This window comes from Dermacentor albipictus, chromosome 3 (genome assembly GCF_038994185.2).
Source record: "Dermacentor albipictus isolate Rhodes 1998 colony chromosome 3, USDA_Dalb.pri_finalv2, whole genome shotgun sequence".
Classification (NCBI taxonomy): Eukaryota; Metazoa; Arthropoda; class Arachnida; order Ixodida; family Ixodidae; genus Dermacentor; species Dermacentor albipictus.
In genome coordinates, this window is record NC_091823.1 from 175,464,078 (window position 1) to 175,482,044 (window position 17,967).

The 17,967-nt window shown below is 46.9% G+C and overlaps 1 protein-coding gene and 1 pseudogene across 3 annotated transcripts in view; both read left to right on the forward strand.

Annotated features, from left to right (window-relative positions):
• The window catches only part of LOC135902106 (uncharacterized), a 267,015-nt gene that overhangs the window by 52,145 nt on the left and 196,903 nt on the right, over window positions 1–17,967 (forward strand). The window lies entirely within an intron of this gene.
• On the forward strand, window positions 970–16,701 carry LOC139057100 (uncharacterized; annotated as a pseudogene).

Genomic DNA, 17,967 nt, shown 5'->3' on the forward strand with positions numbered 1-17,967 from the left:
CTGTGGCGTGTAAAGTACGCTGGCTGTGGTAGACTTATGTGTTCTTTACTTTCAACTTTCAACTACTCCAATGTGTCGCCCGCTGAAACCTAGCACACGCTTAATGAAGTTCTGAGTATATATATATATATAGTGTAGCGAAGAGAGACGCTAGTGGGTTCAGCGCTACTGGCTCTAAACGCTAGTGGGTCGAGCGCTCCTGCTCAGCAAGGGCTCTCGTGCTTGAAAGCTGTGACTGCCCTGCCCGTCGACGTTGCGCTGCTCCGAGCTCTGCCAAATAAACACCTTTAGAATTGGTGGAGTGTGCGGGGTAACCTCAGACGATCATCCTGGAACTCCAGTCCCGTACCCTACCATCTACCATGCCCCAAGACGCCTCCCAGCTAACGCCTCTTCCTGCACCCACTGCGTGTCCCGGGGTGCCTCATCATCGCGACCCTCCTATCTACCACTGGAGCGGACGACACTGACGTGGACGAATGGCTCACGGCTTACGACAGGGTAGGCGACCATAACAAGTGGGATGAAGCGGCCAAACTGAGCCATGTTCTGTTCTACCTCACTGGAGTGGCCAGCCTGTGGTCTAACAACCATCAAGCAGAGTTCCAGACATGGTCGGAATTTAAGAGTTCTCTCGCCGATGTATTTCGTCGCCCTGCTATTCGCAAGCTGCGTGCTGAGCAACGTTTGCGAGAACGAGCTCAACAGCCAGGCGAAACATTCACCAGTTATATCGAAGATGTCCTGGACCTATGCAGGAAAGTCGATTCGACCATGGCGGAGTCTGATCGAATCCGAAACATCCTGAAGGGCATAGAATACGACGCCTTTAACATGTTGCTGACCAAAAGTCCACGCTCTGTGGCTGAAATTGTCACACTGTGCCAGAGCTATGAAGAACTCCGCAGGCAGCGGTCACTGACCCGTCGATTTCTACCGCGTGACGAACACCTCGCTGGTTTGGCTGCCATGTGCGACCAGGCAGCGCTGATCGCAGAAATGAAGGCGTTCGTCCACGAGGAGGTTGCCCGGCAACTCTCGTTGATGGATTTTGCACAACCAAAGTCGGTACACGCGCCTACGCCCAGTTTTGCTCCTCCGCTTCGCCGCGTCATAGCGCAAGAACTGCACAAGGTTTTGCCTGAGCACCACCAGCGTGTTTCTGCGGCTGCGCCTCACAGCTGCGCCGAAGTCATGGCCAGGCCCCAACAGATCCCGATGGCTGCGCCACTCAGCTACGCGGAAGTCGTCACCCAGCCTCAACAACTCCCTCAACGGGGACCTCACACGTACGCCGAAGTCCTCGCCATGCCCCGACAACAGCCTGCTATGCAATCACTTCATCAGCCGCCACGTCCAACGCGTCCTTCCACATGGGTGGGACCTGCCGCAACGACTCGGTGGCGTACAGCGGACAATCGACCGATATGTTATGCAGGCCACGTCGCACGCCACTGTAGTCGCGCGCAGTCGCCTAGCGCTACACCATATATGCCAAGTTCTATGGCGGGTTCTCCGCGCCCTTGTTACGACGACAAACCTCGGGCTGCGTCACCACTATTCCGCCGGTCCGCCAACATCCGCCGCTCAACTTCTCCACGCCGACGCTCCCCATCACCGATGCGGCCTCGTCCCGAAGCTTGGGATGAGGAAAACTAATCGTCGCAGTCCATGAGGCAAGGGCTGCGACGCCGTCGAAACGCGGAAGTCCTCAACGTAGCCCGACCAATGTGATAGACGTGTTAGTTGACGGTGTGCGCACATATGCCCTCGTGGATACCGGAGCCGCTGTATCAGTTATGGACGCAAAGCTTTGCCGCTTCCTTCGAAAGGTTACGACGCCCATTGCTGGATTCGCTCTCCGCACGGCAGGCGCACAGCGTATTCACCCGATTGCGGCCTGCACCTCTCGTGTTCTCATCGAGGACGTCGATATGCCGTCGAATTTATTGTGATTTCCTCGTACTCCCACGAAGTTATCCTGGGGTGGGACTTTCTCGCCCGCCACGATGCCGTCATTCATTGCGCACGGGCCGAACTAGAACTGTCGCCGATCTCAGATATGACGCTTGCCGATAATGCTTCTTTTGCAAACAAACTACTCGTCAGGCACGACACTAACGTTCCTCCCAACTCGTCAGTAATTGTATCAATGCACTGGAGCAGCCTCTCTGACGCCATCGCACGACTTTCTCCGTCGGGCCGCTTTTATACTCGAAATCGTCTGCTGCTGCCTTTTGCGACTGTGAACGTCAAACAGGGCTCCACAGCTATTTTTGTCTGTAACTCCTTCTCATACCCTGTGATGCTGCTTCAAGGCGTATGTCTTGGCCGCGTGGAAGTGATCGACGCCGTACAAATTGCGGATGTTCCTGAAGACACGTCCTGCGCCAGTTACAACACGCTCGGTTCTCTCCCTGCGTCCGACCCTTTGCCCACAGGTGTGTTCGATTCATCTATTGCCGATGGCGTCACCCCACCTCAGCGTTCGCAGCTTCTGCGCATCTTAGAAGAATTTCGTTCTTCTTTTGATCTCGGGCAACCTTCGTTGGGCCGGGCATCTGCTGTCACGCACCATATTGACACTGGCTCCCAACCGCCATTGCGGCAACGACCATATCGCGTCTCTGCCACAGAACGTCGTGTGAATAATCAGTAAGTGGACGATTAGCTTCGTCGCGAAGTGATCCGACCCTCGAACAGTCCATGGGCATCCCCTGTCGTCCTTGTTACGAAAAAAGACGGCTCGGTATGGTTCTGTGTAGACTATCGGTGCCTGAACAAGATCACTCCCAAAGATGTATACCCGCTGCCGCGTATCGATGACGCCATCGATAGGAGGAGGAGCGACAAGGAGCAGAATTCATCTCTAGATTTGCTCTCCGGCTATTGGCATGTACCCATGGCTGACGTCGATAGGCCGAAGACAGCCTTTGTCACACCCGACGGCTTATACGAATTTTACGTCATGCCGTTTGGACATTGTAATGCGCCAGCAACCTTTGAACGCATGATGGACACAGTTCTCTGCGGTTTGAAGTGGCACACGTGCTTATGTTATCTCGACGACGTTGTTGCTTTTGCTTCTGACTTCACCACGCACTTTCCACACCTACGGCGTGTTTTGACGTGCTTAGCGAACGCTGGCCTTCAAATGAGCCTAAAGAAGTGCCGATTTGCAGCGCGGCAGCTCACGATACTACGTTATGTCGTCTCGAAGGATGGAATTCTCGCCGATCCAGCGAAACGTCGTGCCGTAGCTGAATTCCTAAACCGACGTCCGTCAAAGAACTGCGCAGTTTTGTAGGTTTGTGTTCCTACTTCAGGCGCTTCATTCGCTATTTCGCCGCCATCATATCGCCTCTGACGACGCTGTTTGGCAGCAACGGACCTCTCCATTCGCGGTCGTCCGAGTGCGACGCGGCATTCACTAAGCTCAGCCGTTTGCTGACGTTTCCTCCCATTTTGCGCCACTACGATCCAACGGCACCTATTGAGGTACACACAGATGCCAGCGGTGTTGGCCTCGGCGCTTTCCTAGCGCAGCGCAAAGAAGGGTTTCCTGAATATGTTGTGGCATATGCAAGCCGTATGCTTACTAAAGCCGAGACCAATTACACCGTCACGGAAAAAGAATGCCTGGCGATCATCTGGGCGCTTACCAAGTTCCGGCCTTATTTGTATGGAGCCAATTTGATCTCATCACGGACCACCATGCACTATGCTGGCTGTCGTCATTGAAGGCCTGCAATACTTCGGTGCAGCAGGCAGGGCTTAGTTTCCTATTTTAATTATTTTACTTTTATTAATTTTTATTGCCCAACACAACCCTTATATATATATGTCGTCACTGAAGGATCCCTCAGGCCATCTCGCCCGCTGGGCGCTTCGCTTACAGGATTACGATATCCGCGTACTGTACCGCAACGGACGCCAGCATGCTGATGCTGACGCCCTCTCACGCACTCCCTTGCCAGACTTCACTGCCTGCTGCGCAATATCCTAGCTTGACGTTTCTTCCATCGACATTGAGACCATCGCTTCTGAGCAGCGCAAGGACCCCTGGATTGCCTCCATCATAGACTGCCTTGCTGATCCGTCATCGCAGCCAACCACTTGTGCATTGCGCCGTCAAGCTCGCCATTTCGCCATTCGCGACGACCTGCTTCACCGACGCAATTACACCTCTCACGGCCGCCAGTGGTTATTAGTTGTACCTCGAAGCCTGCGTTCTGAAATCTGCGCATCGTTCCACTCTGATCCACAGTGTGCTCACTCGGGACTTTTCAAAACCCACCAGCGCCTCCGACGACGCTACTACTGGCGAGCAATGTATAACTACATTCAAAAATTCGTTCGTTCATGCCCCGACTGCCAGCGCCGAAAATCTTCACCCCCACCTCTCGCCAGCTGGCCTGCAGCCTCTACCCTGCCCTACCCGGCCGTTCGGGCGCGTTGGCATTGATTTGTATGGGCCACTTCCCCTGACGTCGGCTGGTAACCGTTGGGCCATCGTGGCAGTAGATCACCTTACACGATACGCTGAAACCGCCGCTCTCCCAGCAGCTACAGCGCGCGATGTTGCATCATTCCTGCTTCGCCGAATCATCCTGCGGCATGGTCCACCTCAAGAATTGCTCAGCGATCACGGACGCGTTTTCCTGTCAGAAGTAGTTGAAGTGGTTCTCAAAGAGTGCCACGTTGTTCATCGTACGACTACGGCGTACCACCCTCAAGCGAATGGCGTCACAGGACGCTTCAACCGTACGCTCGGCGACATGCTTTCAATGTACGTTGCCTCCGACCACACGAACTGGGGCGCCATTCTACCATTCGTAACCTACGTGTATAACAACGCTACGCAAAGCGCCACTGGATTTTCACCCTATTTCTTGCTGTATGGTCGACACCCTTCGCACACCATCGAAACCAGTCTTCCGTACCGGCCGGATGCATCTGAGTACATCCCTATTTCTGCCACGGTCAGACATGTAGAAGAGTGCCGCGACCTCGTACGGGCCTTTACTTCTGATGATGAAGAGCGCCAGAGGAGCACTCGCGGTGACGCCACTGCCACGGTCACCTTCGATCCGGAAGCGCTCGTGTGGCTCTCAGTCCCTTTAACTGCCCCTGGCATCTCATCAAAACTAGTCCCTAAGTATGAAGGCCCTTATCGTGTTCTCGAATGCGCATCTTTTGTGAACTTTGTCTTTGAACCAGTTGAGCCATCTGCAGACATGCGCCGCCGTGGACGAGACATTCTCCATGTCGACCGTTTGAAGCGTTACTACGACCCGCTCATCGTCACGAGCTGTTAGGTCGCCGGACGGCTCCCTTCTCGCTCCCGGGGGGTGATTGTAGCGAAGAGAGACGCTAGTGGGTTCAGGCTGCTGGCTCTTAACGCTAGTGGGTCGAGCGCTCCTGCTCAGCAACGGCTCTCGTGCTTGAAAGCTGTGACTGTCCTACCCGTCGACGTTGCACTGCTCCGAGCTCTGCCAAATAAATACCTTTAGAATATATATATACATATCCATGTAGGTTCTCAACTTGGCCACTCAGAGGCCGTATTCTGTAACTGCTCGCTTTGGAACCGGTTTGGTCTGGCTGTTACGTCAAGGTGATGTCACTGGAAGAAAGAGTGGAATGTCGCGGCGCCAGGGAAACCAATGAGCGTGCGGCGTTCTGTCGCAAGGTGGCGTCACCATATTTGTTTGTACTTTGAGGGCGATATAGTAATTGAAGGATGTTGCTAGTTTGGTAAAAAAATATTGCTTTGTATACAGCACTTGCAAATTTTATTTCAACTATTAACGGAGCTTCCGACGCACACAGCTACTGGTTTAATTTTCTCTGCCTTGCTTTTTTTATTTTTTGTCGCTAGTGGTGCGCCATACGTTAAGCAATCAAAGCAGTTCTCTGTGTGTAAGCCGCGGCTCTAATAGGATTTTGTTTAGCCGTGGCTGAGCTTCTTTGTGTGGGCGATTGCGATGAGAGTTTAGTCCACGCATCCCACAAATTCGAGAATCTTGCTGCGGTTAAGAAAACGTTCTTGACTGCGGCTTTCTCCTGCAGCGTGGAGAGAAATCTCACACCTCCTTTCTTTTGCTTCAGCCGTAATGACCCTAACGACGGCGGTAATGATGTGACTGACTGACGGTTGGGACAACCCTATAGCTTTTACATTACGGACGCACTGCTGAAAACAACTCGTAGCAAAAAATAAAACAAATAAAAAACAGCCTTTAAACAGCAGCCTTTAGACATTGTTAGCGGGGCCTAGCAGCAAATTAGCAGCCTTTAAACAGCATTCGAGCATATGACACATGCACCTCAGATATGCAGATAAGATTTTCATGATTCAGCAAGTAGCGATGCTTCATGTGCCACGAGGTTTCTTCAGTCGAATCAGTCTCGGTGCTCTCTAAAAACAATGCCAATGCAGGTGATCAAAGTATTTTTCAGGGGCTACAGTTGCGCCTGAAATCATGTCAGATTAAAGTTATTTTAAACACATGATGAGACCATGTTAGAAGTGCTTCTTAAAATCCTCCTATATATTAGGCTAGTCATGTCTCTGTACACAAAGGCTGCTAATTAGGTCCAATGCTATACCATCATCTTAACAAAAACTTCACTTAATAATACACATGCTGTCATAAGATTTCTTTGACCACATTGAGATGCTGTACAAGGTGAATTCATTATTTTTAAAATGAAGCTCCTGTTCTTCCAAACGAGAAGAAAGGGAACTGAGGGTCCCAATTTTTCTTCATCAAAGCTGGAAGAAGCCAGAGAAGGCACGTGAAAACTTATTTGTAATTCTCTATTGAAATGTAAAAATGATAAAGGAAAATGAAAAAAAATGCAACCAGCCATTGGTAGAGAACGAACCTACAACCTTTGCATTATAGGCATACGATGCACGAACCCCTGTGCTCCTAAGGCAACGTGCAACCGTCCACAATGGCCCCTCAGATTCTCGACGCTGGAACGCGGTCGTAGTACCACAGTGGTTAGTGTTGCGTCATCACCTTTCAGATAGAACCTGTAGTGGCACTCTGACGTCACTGAAGTCTTGAATTGTGTATCTTAGATAGAGCGCATGTGCTTGTGTGTGTGTGTGTGTGTCTGTGATGTCACTGATTAGTGGCACTGCATAGCTATATAAAGCCTGTTTCACATGATGCGATTTTCGTCGCACCGGAAGTGCGATTTCCGTCGTTTGCGATGAAAATCGCAGTCGCAGTGCCGACCCCCCGATTTTCGGCTGCGACCAACCGGTTGGTCGCACAGTCGCACCGTCGCACCGATCGCTGCGATTTTCCGTCGAAATTGCGCGGAGAGCTGTCAACGGAGCTATTTCGCCGGTTTGTTTTGGAAAGTGGCGTCTCGCCCGACAAGTGCAATGCGCGGAGACGTGGATCGTCGAATTCGGTACGTACGCGAAGGGAGAATAAAAAACTTGTACCGCAGATTGCATTCGATTTCTATGCGTTTGTTGGCACGCTACACAGCAAATGAAGTGCATTTTCACGTTTGCTTCGTACGCCTTTGCGAGTTGTCAGTGCTAGCTAGAGATGTTCGATCCCCAGCAGACGACGAGGTCGCTATAATGTTTTGTTGAGTAGCATAGAAAAATCGCGCTTACGGAGCAGCTTGAATGATTTCAACCTCGGCAAGGGCAAATGACAAGACAGCAAAGTACCCGAAATTTCAACGTTGCGCTGAACGCGGTACCGTTCAGTTGCATTTTCTTGTCGGTTTTCAAGCATGAATTTCCCGATGCATCTTGAAAGCTCATCTTGCCTCTTATTAAATTTGACAGAGCAAAAGTGTAGGCTATCGTAATGAATTTGCTACGATAGCGTTAAATCCGTGGCTCGAATAAAATATTACATGCACGTTAAGTTGCACCTCTTCTCAGGAGAATTTTTTTTTTCTTGCACAAAAACCAATAAACATCGACTATGTTGCGGACTTTGTATCCTTATTGCATCTGTATGAACAGTTGCTCTGCAAGGTAATTAACTGTACAGCTAGTAGATTAAGTAAATTGCTTGCTATAGTGGCACAGTGACAACGTACCCTTTTGCACAATCATGTAGAACTTGTGCAACAATGCAAAAAGCAGGCAAACGGCCTGTTCTTGTGGGGCTAAAACAGTATAAAACGACACGCTGAAGAAAAGTAAATCAAAACTGTGCAGTGAAGTCAGCCAGTACAAGCAGTTCTTGCACGTTCACAGCTGATCAAGTCTGCAGAAACATTCATGCCTTACATGTTTCTAGTAAGTTTATAATAAGTTTGTGATCACATATATTAGTGTGTAAACCCATATAACGATATCCGCTGCGATTACTATCTTTATAAGTAATGAAATACCATGCTACTTGCAAGAACATATATCACCCGAGGATCTTAGAACAAATTTCTGCATTTCAACAATACACAATATGTGGTTTATTCAATAAAGGACCACAAACTAGGCTTTTTTTGCAATGACAAATTTATTCCAAACTTTACTTGCATACAGGCAAGAAAAAAAATTATAGACAGAAATATTGTTCTTCAATTTGTTCACCTGCCACTGTGTCTATAGCATTCTGCTGCTAACACAAGGTGAGGGGTTGATTTGCCAGCCATGGAAGTCGCATTTCGATGGGAGTCGTAGGTGAAAAAAAAAAAGCTCTTGCACTTAGATTTAGTTCATCACCTTTTATTGAACCTTTAGACTTCAAAATACTATTGCATAGGGGGGCATGCTTAAGCAAAATATAACACCAATAAAAAAGCAATAGAAAGCAGAGGGCAGAATTGTAAAACAACCATCTTTCGTGATAATTCGAGTGTGTAAATATTCATTGCATCAATATGTATTGTTCAACAGCACTGCACAAATAAGCATGATCAGGTATAGCAAGTACTGTGTCAGGAAGCTGGTTCTACAGATGTATAAATGTCAAGGCATGAATGCTCATACTACGTCGCACACATAGCACAAAGAAAACCTTTTTCAAGAGTTGTCCCTTCTGGCAGTTATGAGTGGGCCATAAGCAGCGGAAACTTGATCGCAGGACATTGTGTAATACCGCTTATGAAAGAGTGAAGAGGCCTTTAACAGCAGTACCTTATGCTGCTCTAATAGGAGGAACGATGAGCAAAAAAAATTTCTGGTACAGCACTTAAACAGTAACTTTCTGCAAGACAGAAAATTCCAGGTCAGAGTTGGAGGTACATTCGGCCCACACACACCAACAACACGGGCATACTACAAGAAACACTACAGCCTATGGCGTATTACAGTCTATGTGAAAGCTATCTTATACAGAAATCAAGAATGATGCAACAAGCCCTCGACAACACTGCGGACTTTCTTGGCCAGTCTGGCCTCTCGCTTTCTGATAAGTCAGCTCATATCGACGTCGGGAAAAAAAAGAAAGACTAGAATCAAGAACTACCCCAGATTGCACATTGTGATCCACATAGCTGGACAAGTATGCCCACAAGTCAACGTCCACAAATCCTCAGCAAGTGTAAGCCCATGACGGCAGAGCCAGCACGTGGGTGAAACAATTATGCCATGCCTGGACGCAACTTCCACACCTGGTGAAAAGAATAATCTCGAAATAATGGGGGTGGACGAGTGGATACTATAGAAAATCGCAGATGCTTTGCTTGTGTCCAAGGTATGGTACGGTGTGAATTACCAGCAGCACACAAAAAAGACAAGTCATCGAATACAGGCATCGGGTAGTAATAACAGGTCTTTCCAACTGTACCATGCTTGAACACCTCTATGAGAAAGAGCTAACGAACAAGCCCCTAGACAGAGTAGAATTGCTGCCTGCAGCACAAATTCTTTGTCTCAAGAGCTCAGAACCTCGTACCAAGATGCTATGCCAGCTAGCGTATGAGATGCAAAGACGACTACTCCTCCCTTCAGAAACACAACCTCGGGAGTACCTGAACTTGAAACACAACAGGCCCATACCGTGGAATATGGGGGTAAACAATTAGGCCAGGAGACTATATGCAACTGCCAAAACCACAGGGGAGGTTGCTAATCATGACGATGCAAGCAAACATAAGGCACATATAGTACACTGATCTGGCAATAGCAGTGTAACAGTGGTATGAGACTACATAAAACTAAACCCCATATAAGTGAGTACCATTCCAGGTCATCCTACACCTAGAAAAGCTGAACTGAAAGCAATCAAAGCAGCACTTGTAGTGCAGATTACACCCTGCACAACACCCTGCATGGATTCACCAGAAACTGTCTGGGCCTGCACATCACACAAGATTGTCAGGAAAATCAGGAGATTGACACGCAACTTGCAAGCACATGGCCAGAAATTAAATTACAGGATACATAGCCATGCAAATATTCCAGGACACAAGCGGGCTTATAAGCCTGACATAATAACTGAAAACTAGAGTTTGTGTGTATTCATTATTAACTAAAGTGCAACAGATAGACAACAGACAAGAACGAAGCGCTCTGTGTGTTCACTTCGTTCCTGTCCATTGCATTTCTGTTGCACTATAGTTAATGAATTCATAAGGCTGCACAGGAGAAGAATGATACGTCTGCCCAAGGGCCCGATCTCGCATCCAAATCCACATGTGTGCACACACACGCACACAAATGTTGCAAGAGTGCATAGCATGAAGCAGTATCAACAGGATGACACTAGATATGGATGAGGACTAACTTTCAACTGAGGTTCATTTGTAAAAATGTGGCGAGTTATACAAATTACCAGAAAAAGAAAGGACGACGAGCAAAACGAGAACAAGGTGAAAGCAGGAGCCAACGTCTCGACTAGTGGACTTGTCTTCTCCAAGGTCCACGTTTGGAAACGTTGGCTCCTACTTTCACCTTGTTCTCATGTTGCTCATCGTCTTGAATTTCCATCTCCTGCCTTCCCCGAGTTTTCCCCAGAAAAAGAAAGACATCTTTGAAAGATAGATAAAAATTGGTGCTTGATGCAGCCAAATATAAATAAAAATGCTACAGAAAGAAAACAGAGAAAAATTCCAAGTGCAGGAAAAAATCATTACAATTGCCAATCCTGCATGCCAGCACCTTTCAAGAAACACTGCTGTTATTCCAATAGACAGACTGATAGCTTGCTTATGTAAGCACATTCTTCTAGTTCCATGCCATTGGGAAAAAAATGAGTTTCCTGGAAGGTAGCCACATGCACACTTGGTGATCACAATGTTTTTTTTTTCCCTGGACTTGTATATCTATATGTATTTTCTCCCTTTTCTGCTTTTATGTTTGGTTTCATCAAGCACTAGTCTTTATCAGGTTTTATTGTTGTACTACTTTGTGGTAACCTTTATAGATCATTGCATTTTCACAATAAACCTTTTAATTAGAAGTTAGCATAACCTGTTCTTACTGCTTCACACTGTACGTTCTTGCTACATTGGCCAAATAAAAGATTTTATAAGCTCTCATGAGGGCCATTAAGGTGACTTGTTGCAGTCTAAAAAAAAACGAATAGCCTGGCTGCAAATGGCACCAGAGAACACATAGGACAAACAAGAAAACCGACATGATCTAACAATCAAAAGTTTAATGTACACACCAAGTTAATGCTCGCTGACAAGCAATAGACTGAACATACACAAAAAGGAGAAGCAAAAATTCATGTGCATTTCCTGACAGGAAATGCATCCATTTCTAACAGAGGCCGTGCTGACAAGATTAACCCAGCATTTTTAGATCTACAGCTTCCGTAATTTCTCTATGCAGCCGATCTGCACAGAATGCTAGCTTCTTCCTCTACAATGCACGCTCAGATGTGGAGAATGCATTGTAGAGGAAGCTACCATTCTGTGCAGATCGGCTGCCTAGAGAAATTATGGAAGCTGTGGATGCAAAGACACTGGGAGAATCTTGTGTCAGCATGGTCGCTGTTACACTTTCAGAGATGGATGCGTTTCCTGTTGGGATCTGTATGGACACACATCAGATCTTGCTTCTGCTTTTTGTGTAAATTTGATTTATTGCTTGTCGAACAGCATTTACTCGGCATGTTCAATAAACTTTCATTTGTTAATACACCTCATGATTGTCTTGGTCTCTAGCAGAAAGGTGTTCATTCTTTTTACAGTGAAGCTGTGTATGCCTAGGCGAAGCACTCGTGGTCCGATCCCAAAAACCCTAGTGTAGGGGTATGAGCCATTGCTTAAGGGGGTGTGAGCCATTGCATTCGTCTTCCATGATGGACGGAGACATTTCGTGTTGGGTAGACATAGAAATGCTTATGCATTTCAAACATACATTTATCTGCGTATTATTGCAGGGAAGGGACACAGAGAGGGGTGGGGTTAAGACAAGATCATGATGTCATTATTATCTCGCAGCGAAGGTGTGGTGGGCCATTGGCTAGACCGATAGTGACGTCGTTTCTCTCTAGCAGCAGAGTGCGCGTGCAGCAGTCTCTCTCCGACTTCTCAAGAGGTTCGAAAATGTGTCCCTGTATTTAATTAAATGAAATGTGCAGCCCCGGTGTGTCACTTCGTAACTACAGTGCATAACTGAGTCATGAACATTATGATTAAGGCATTACAAAACACAAGTGCGTAACATAATCCAGAAAGACTCTGATGGACCCGCTGGATTAACACAATGAACCACTCATTGCACTTTCCTTGATGGTGATCTTGCAAAGTGCAATGTGTGGCATTCCAAACAAACAATGTGATAAACCCAAGCCAAACATGTGCATAACCTCATTAAGAAACACAGACATAACCAATAAAATAGAAAGACTTGAATAAACCATTGGAATTAACTCAGTGATGAACACCGGGGCCGCACATTTCAGCTTCGCAGGTTTACCGTCTGTACAGGGTGCATGGGCAGTAACTTTTTCTGTTATTATTTGTTAAGTATTGTATAATGTTGTGCCAGTAAAACATGTTGTGCTAGTTGGTGCAATGTTTTGGTACTGCTTTTTTTCTTAATGTTGTGCCCTTCTTCCTTTTGTAACAACTTTTTTATTCCTCCTTGCATAATACTCCAACCTTACAGCCTGCGAGGTATATAAATAAATAAGTACATAAGCACGTCATTCATTCATCTGCATACACCTCGCACCATTCCTTGCTCAACAAATGTCACTGTGTTGATGTCTCGCAGCATGCATCTACATTTACTGTCATTTGCGTTTCGGTATGGTTTGTGAACAGTGTAATGCATAAAGATTACATGACATTAAGGTTGTGACTTATGCGGTGCATAAGCAAACCTTGCAAAATATGACATGTTGGATTGTTGAAAGTAAGACAAATTGTATATATCGCAGTTACTTTAACCGCATTTCATTGACCACTTGACAAAAACTTCACTTCGCATAGATTTCAACACGCACACTGAATCTGCAGTTTTTTTTTGCTTATTAATGTAGTTGTTACTGCATGGCCACATTGTAGATTTGAAAAGAAAGTTAAATAAATTTGTTTGTTGCAACATAACAATATGTGTAGATCACTGCGATTGTAACACCAGAACTTGATACAAACATGCACACTACAGGATGCAAGCAAATGCTCAGGACAAACTCCAGAATGTTTGCATCCTGATACTTATGAAAGTGAACGGTTTCATTCCATGGCTGTCAAAAGAGGGAGAGAGAAAACTTAATTGTGTTCGTGGAACAAAAACGCATTGATAAGCTTAGACATATAGTCATTGCTTAAAACTTTCGAAATGAATAATTATAGCTTGCTATCGACATTGAAGCAGCCTTTCGACAGCAAGAAAAGGAATCAGTTATTCCAGCTCTGAACATTGAATTGCAGGAAATGCAAGCAGGCATAAAATTCTGCCAATATAATCTGTTTAGGAATACCAAATTCGAATAAACATTGAGACTTGCATTTGTACTTTCTCTGGCTGAGCAATCTAGTTTGAAATGACTCCCATAAGCATGTCGTAACAATGTTTATCTAATACAGGTTAAATGCATGCCTAGCTTAAGAAATCTGCATGATTGCTATAAATTACAGTGAAGAAACTATAATATCTAATAACAATAATAATATAAGAATAATATTTATTTCCACAAAACAGGCTAACCGTGAGAGAAGTGCGAGGCTGAGCAGAAAGCTGAAAAATTCTACGGCAAGTGCGAATGCCGCAGGCCTACGATCCTGCTTTATGAATAGCGCGTATTGATATAGTCTTCTTGTTAGAAGTTCCGAGTATACTGCCAGCGCGAGACACAGAACAACAGTGGACGAGAAGCGTGTCCTTTAGAATGATATGTTACAACGTACAGGTTTCCACAAAAGTGACGGTAACTGCTCGAAACATTTAATGCGTCGGATTTTGCGCCTTTAGAAATATTTAGAGAGGGCTCCCATATATATATTCGCAGCGCAAGCACGGCGATGGACGAACCAGGATAGCGCTAAGGTTGAATTTCACAACACAATTTTCATTCCACGTCGTAATCACACAGATCATTTGAGGCTTCGTTCAGTGGCACACGCGTGCTTTCGGGTTGGTGCTTCTTGTTGCGTTTGGCGTAAGAATATGGCTAGTAGCAGGCACCACATATGCGCAATCACGGGCAATATACACGCATCATTTCTTCAGAAGCTGGCGCTGAGCACAGGTAGCGCGAGGATCTTGTTGGGCTGACACGACGACTTCGTGGCAGCCGAATTCCGAATGCTGCATATGTGGTGAGGGTAGCAATACGAACTGGTCGATAGGTCATCTTGGAGATTGTTGTAGCGCAGGCAGAACGAAACGGTCATAGAAGGCAGATGAGAGAACACACGGCGCAGAACCACCTGCGAACAGCTGTTTACGTGCGCCATGTCGCACTGAACTACCGAAACCGCCGTCGCGCACTCCAAGACAAATCTTAACTAACGTTTTTAAATTAGTAAACGTACATATTATTTCCTTATAATCAAGAAAAGTCAAGAATATTATACTGTAAACGTTTTATTCATTACAATAAAAGAATTATGCAGCGTGTGCCACGAAACCTGGCAGTAAGCAACCCTGGGCGTCGCACCAGTCGCATTGTTGAAATCGCAATCATGTGAAATGAGCCCTCTAAAAATCGCATTGCGACGCGTGCGACAGCACCGATTTTCGTCGTTGCAGTCGCAGCATGTGAAACAGGCTTAAGACGGCCACGTAAGTGCCTTGTGGTTCTTTTCCGTTGTATTGCAAGTGGCAATAAACATGTGTTCTTGCAAGTAGGCTGCTGCGTACTTGAAGACACAACAGTGACGACGAGAATGGGATTCTCATAGCGGATGATAACCCGGCCACGGCTGAAGCACTGGTTGCGGCTCCCGCAGCTTGGGAAACAGCAGGCGTCTAGGCGGACTACCACAGCATAGCTTCCTTCGGCCGCTTCGAACCGTTCACGGAGGAGGGAGACGAAGACTTTGAATCTTATGTGGGACGCTTTGAACACTACATCTGTGCCACCCAGGTCAGCGACGACTTGAAGGTCGTCGCACGTTGAAGAATTTGTTGGCCCCAGTGAAGCCCGAAGCCAAAACCTATGACGAACTGGTCAGGGCTCACAAGGGGCACTATTCACCGAAGCCCTTGGTGACAGCGGAAAGGTTCCGGTTCAATCGTAGGTCGCAGCAAGAAAACGAATCAGTTGCTACGTTTGCATTAGAACTGAAAAGGTTGGCTGCATCCTGTGAGTTCGGACAATTCCTGGATGACACTTTGCGGGATCGGTTCGTGGCCGGTCTGAGAAACGAAACAGCACAAGCTGAGCTCCTCAAGAAGAGTACCCTGACGTTCCAAGCTGCTTATGACCTTGCCAAAAGCGGGGAACTCGCTCGCACCGAAACAAGGAAGATTCATTCTAAAGACCTCAGCGAGGGGAACTTGGTCCAGCAACCCCAACAAAGGAAACCCGAGGTCACCGCATGGACAAGACGGGCAGCGAGCAAGAACACGGAGCGGCAAGCCGAAGCAGCTGACTGTTTCCGTTGCGGATTAACAATCGCCGCAACCTGCCCCGTTCGAAAATATCAATGCCGGGCCTGCAAAAAGGTGGAACACCTGGCAAGGGTCTGCAGAATGACGCCACGTTCAGTACACGCCCTTGAAGAGAGCACTGGGTTAGAAGGCTCCTGTGACTCGGACAGTATAAGTGGTGAGGACTATATTTTGCTGAGCCATATTTCTTCATGGAACAGCAATGACAGTAGCTACATTGTGAAAGTTAGGGTGGCAGGTAGCAATGTAAACATGCAAGTTGACACAGGAGCATTTGTGTCGATCGTACCAAAAAAGATGTACCGGCAATATAGGTCTGATTTACCGCTAGAAAGTTGTAGTTTACGGCTAAAACCGTAGGGCAGGTGTCCCGCTGGCAATTGCAGGCAAGTTAACGGTGCGTGTAGAGCACAATGGCCAAACAGCGACCTTGCCTTTAATTGTAATCCAAACACCACAAATGTGTGACACTTTGCTGTTGGGACGTAATTGGCTAGAGGCTTTGAAGCTGGATTGGACGAGCGTGTGTAATATCGGTCTTGATAAATCAGCCGCTGTAATTTTCGGAAGTGTTTGAGCCGGCACTATAGGACTGATAGCTGACACGTCGGTGAACTTAGTGCTAAAAGACAGCTGTACACCTGTTTTCTGTAAGCATCGACCAGTGCCATTTGCACTCAGGCACGCCATAGCACAGGAATTGCATTGACTAGTGGAATCGGGAGTACTGGTGCCTGTATAGCAAAGCGATTGGGCTATGCCCCTAGTAGTCGTACCTAAGGCTAACAACAAAGTTCGCATATGCGGAGACAACAAAGTGACTGTAAACCGTTGTCTGAGAACCGATTATTACCCTTTGCCAACGTTGGAAGATGTTTTTATAACGCTGCACGGATGCAAATGTTTTACTGTTCTTGACCTTTCTACAGCGTACCAAGAGTTGCAACTGCACCCTGATTCGCAACCTTTGGTCACTGTAAATACCCACTTAGGCCTTTTTCGTTACACTCGTATGCCGTACGGAATAAGAAGTGCTCCGTCTATTTTCCAAGCAGTGATGGAGGACATGTTAAAGGGTTTAGACAGATTTTCATGTTATCTTGATGATGTGTTAATAGCAGGAGAAACAATGGAAGAATGCTATAATAAGGTCGAAGCTGTGCTGACACAGTTCAAGAAACGGGGTGTGAAATTGCGGATGAAGAAATGCAAGCTTTTTGCGAAGGCGGTGACCTATTTCGGTCACTGGATTGATGACAGAGGAATCCGTCCTTCAGAAGACAAGGTGCGCGCTATCAAGGAAGCACCAATGCCAAAAAACAAGAACGAGCTACGCGCCTACTTAGGCTTGTTAAATTTCTATGGGAAATTCGTGCCGAACATGTCAGCACAGCTTAAACCATTATATGACTTGCTAGCTGAGAATGTTAAGGGGAAATGGACGGCTTCCGCAGAAAAAGCCTTCATAGAATCCAAGGGCTGACTGCTTAGTGCATCCGTACTCACCTACTATGACCCTTCCAAGGAGCTAGGGTTGGTTTGCGACGCGTCTTCGTATGGTTTAGGTGCAGTCCTTTTTCACAAGGAAGGATCTGAAGAAAGATTAATCGCTTTTGCGTCTAAGACTCTGACTAAAACGGAGCAGGCGTACGCCCATATGGAAAAAGAAGCCCTGGCTGTCGTGTACAGCCTAAAGAAGCTTCACAAGTACCTTTTCGGGCGGAAATTTGGGATCTACTCCGACCATCAACCCTCAGTGGGGCTATTAGGACACGGTAAGCCAATTCCTGCTAGTCGGCGGCACGCGTGCAGCGTTGGGCATTACAGATTGCTGCTTATGACTACAAATGGATTTATCGCAAATCGTGGGATATCGGCAACGCTGACGCACTTTCACGCCTGCCGCTTCCGAACACAGCTGGCGGGTGCACAGATGACGTGTGTGACGTGTACATAGG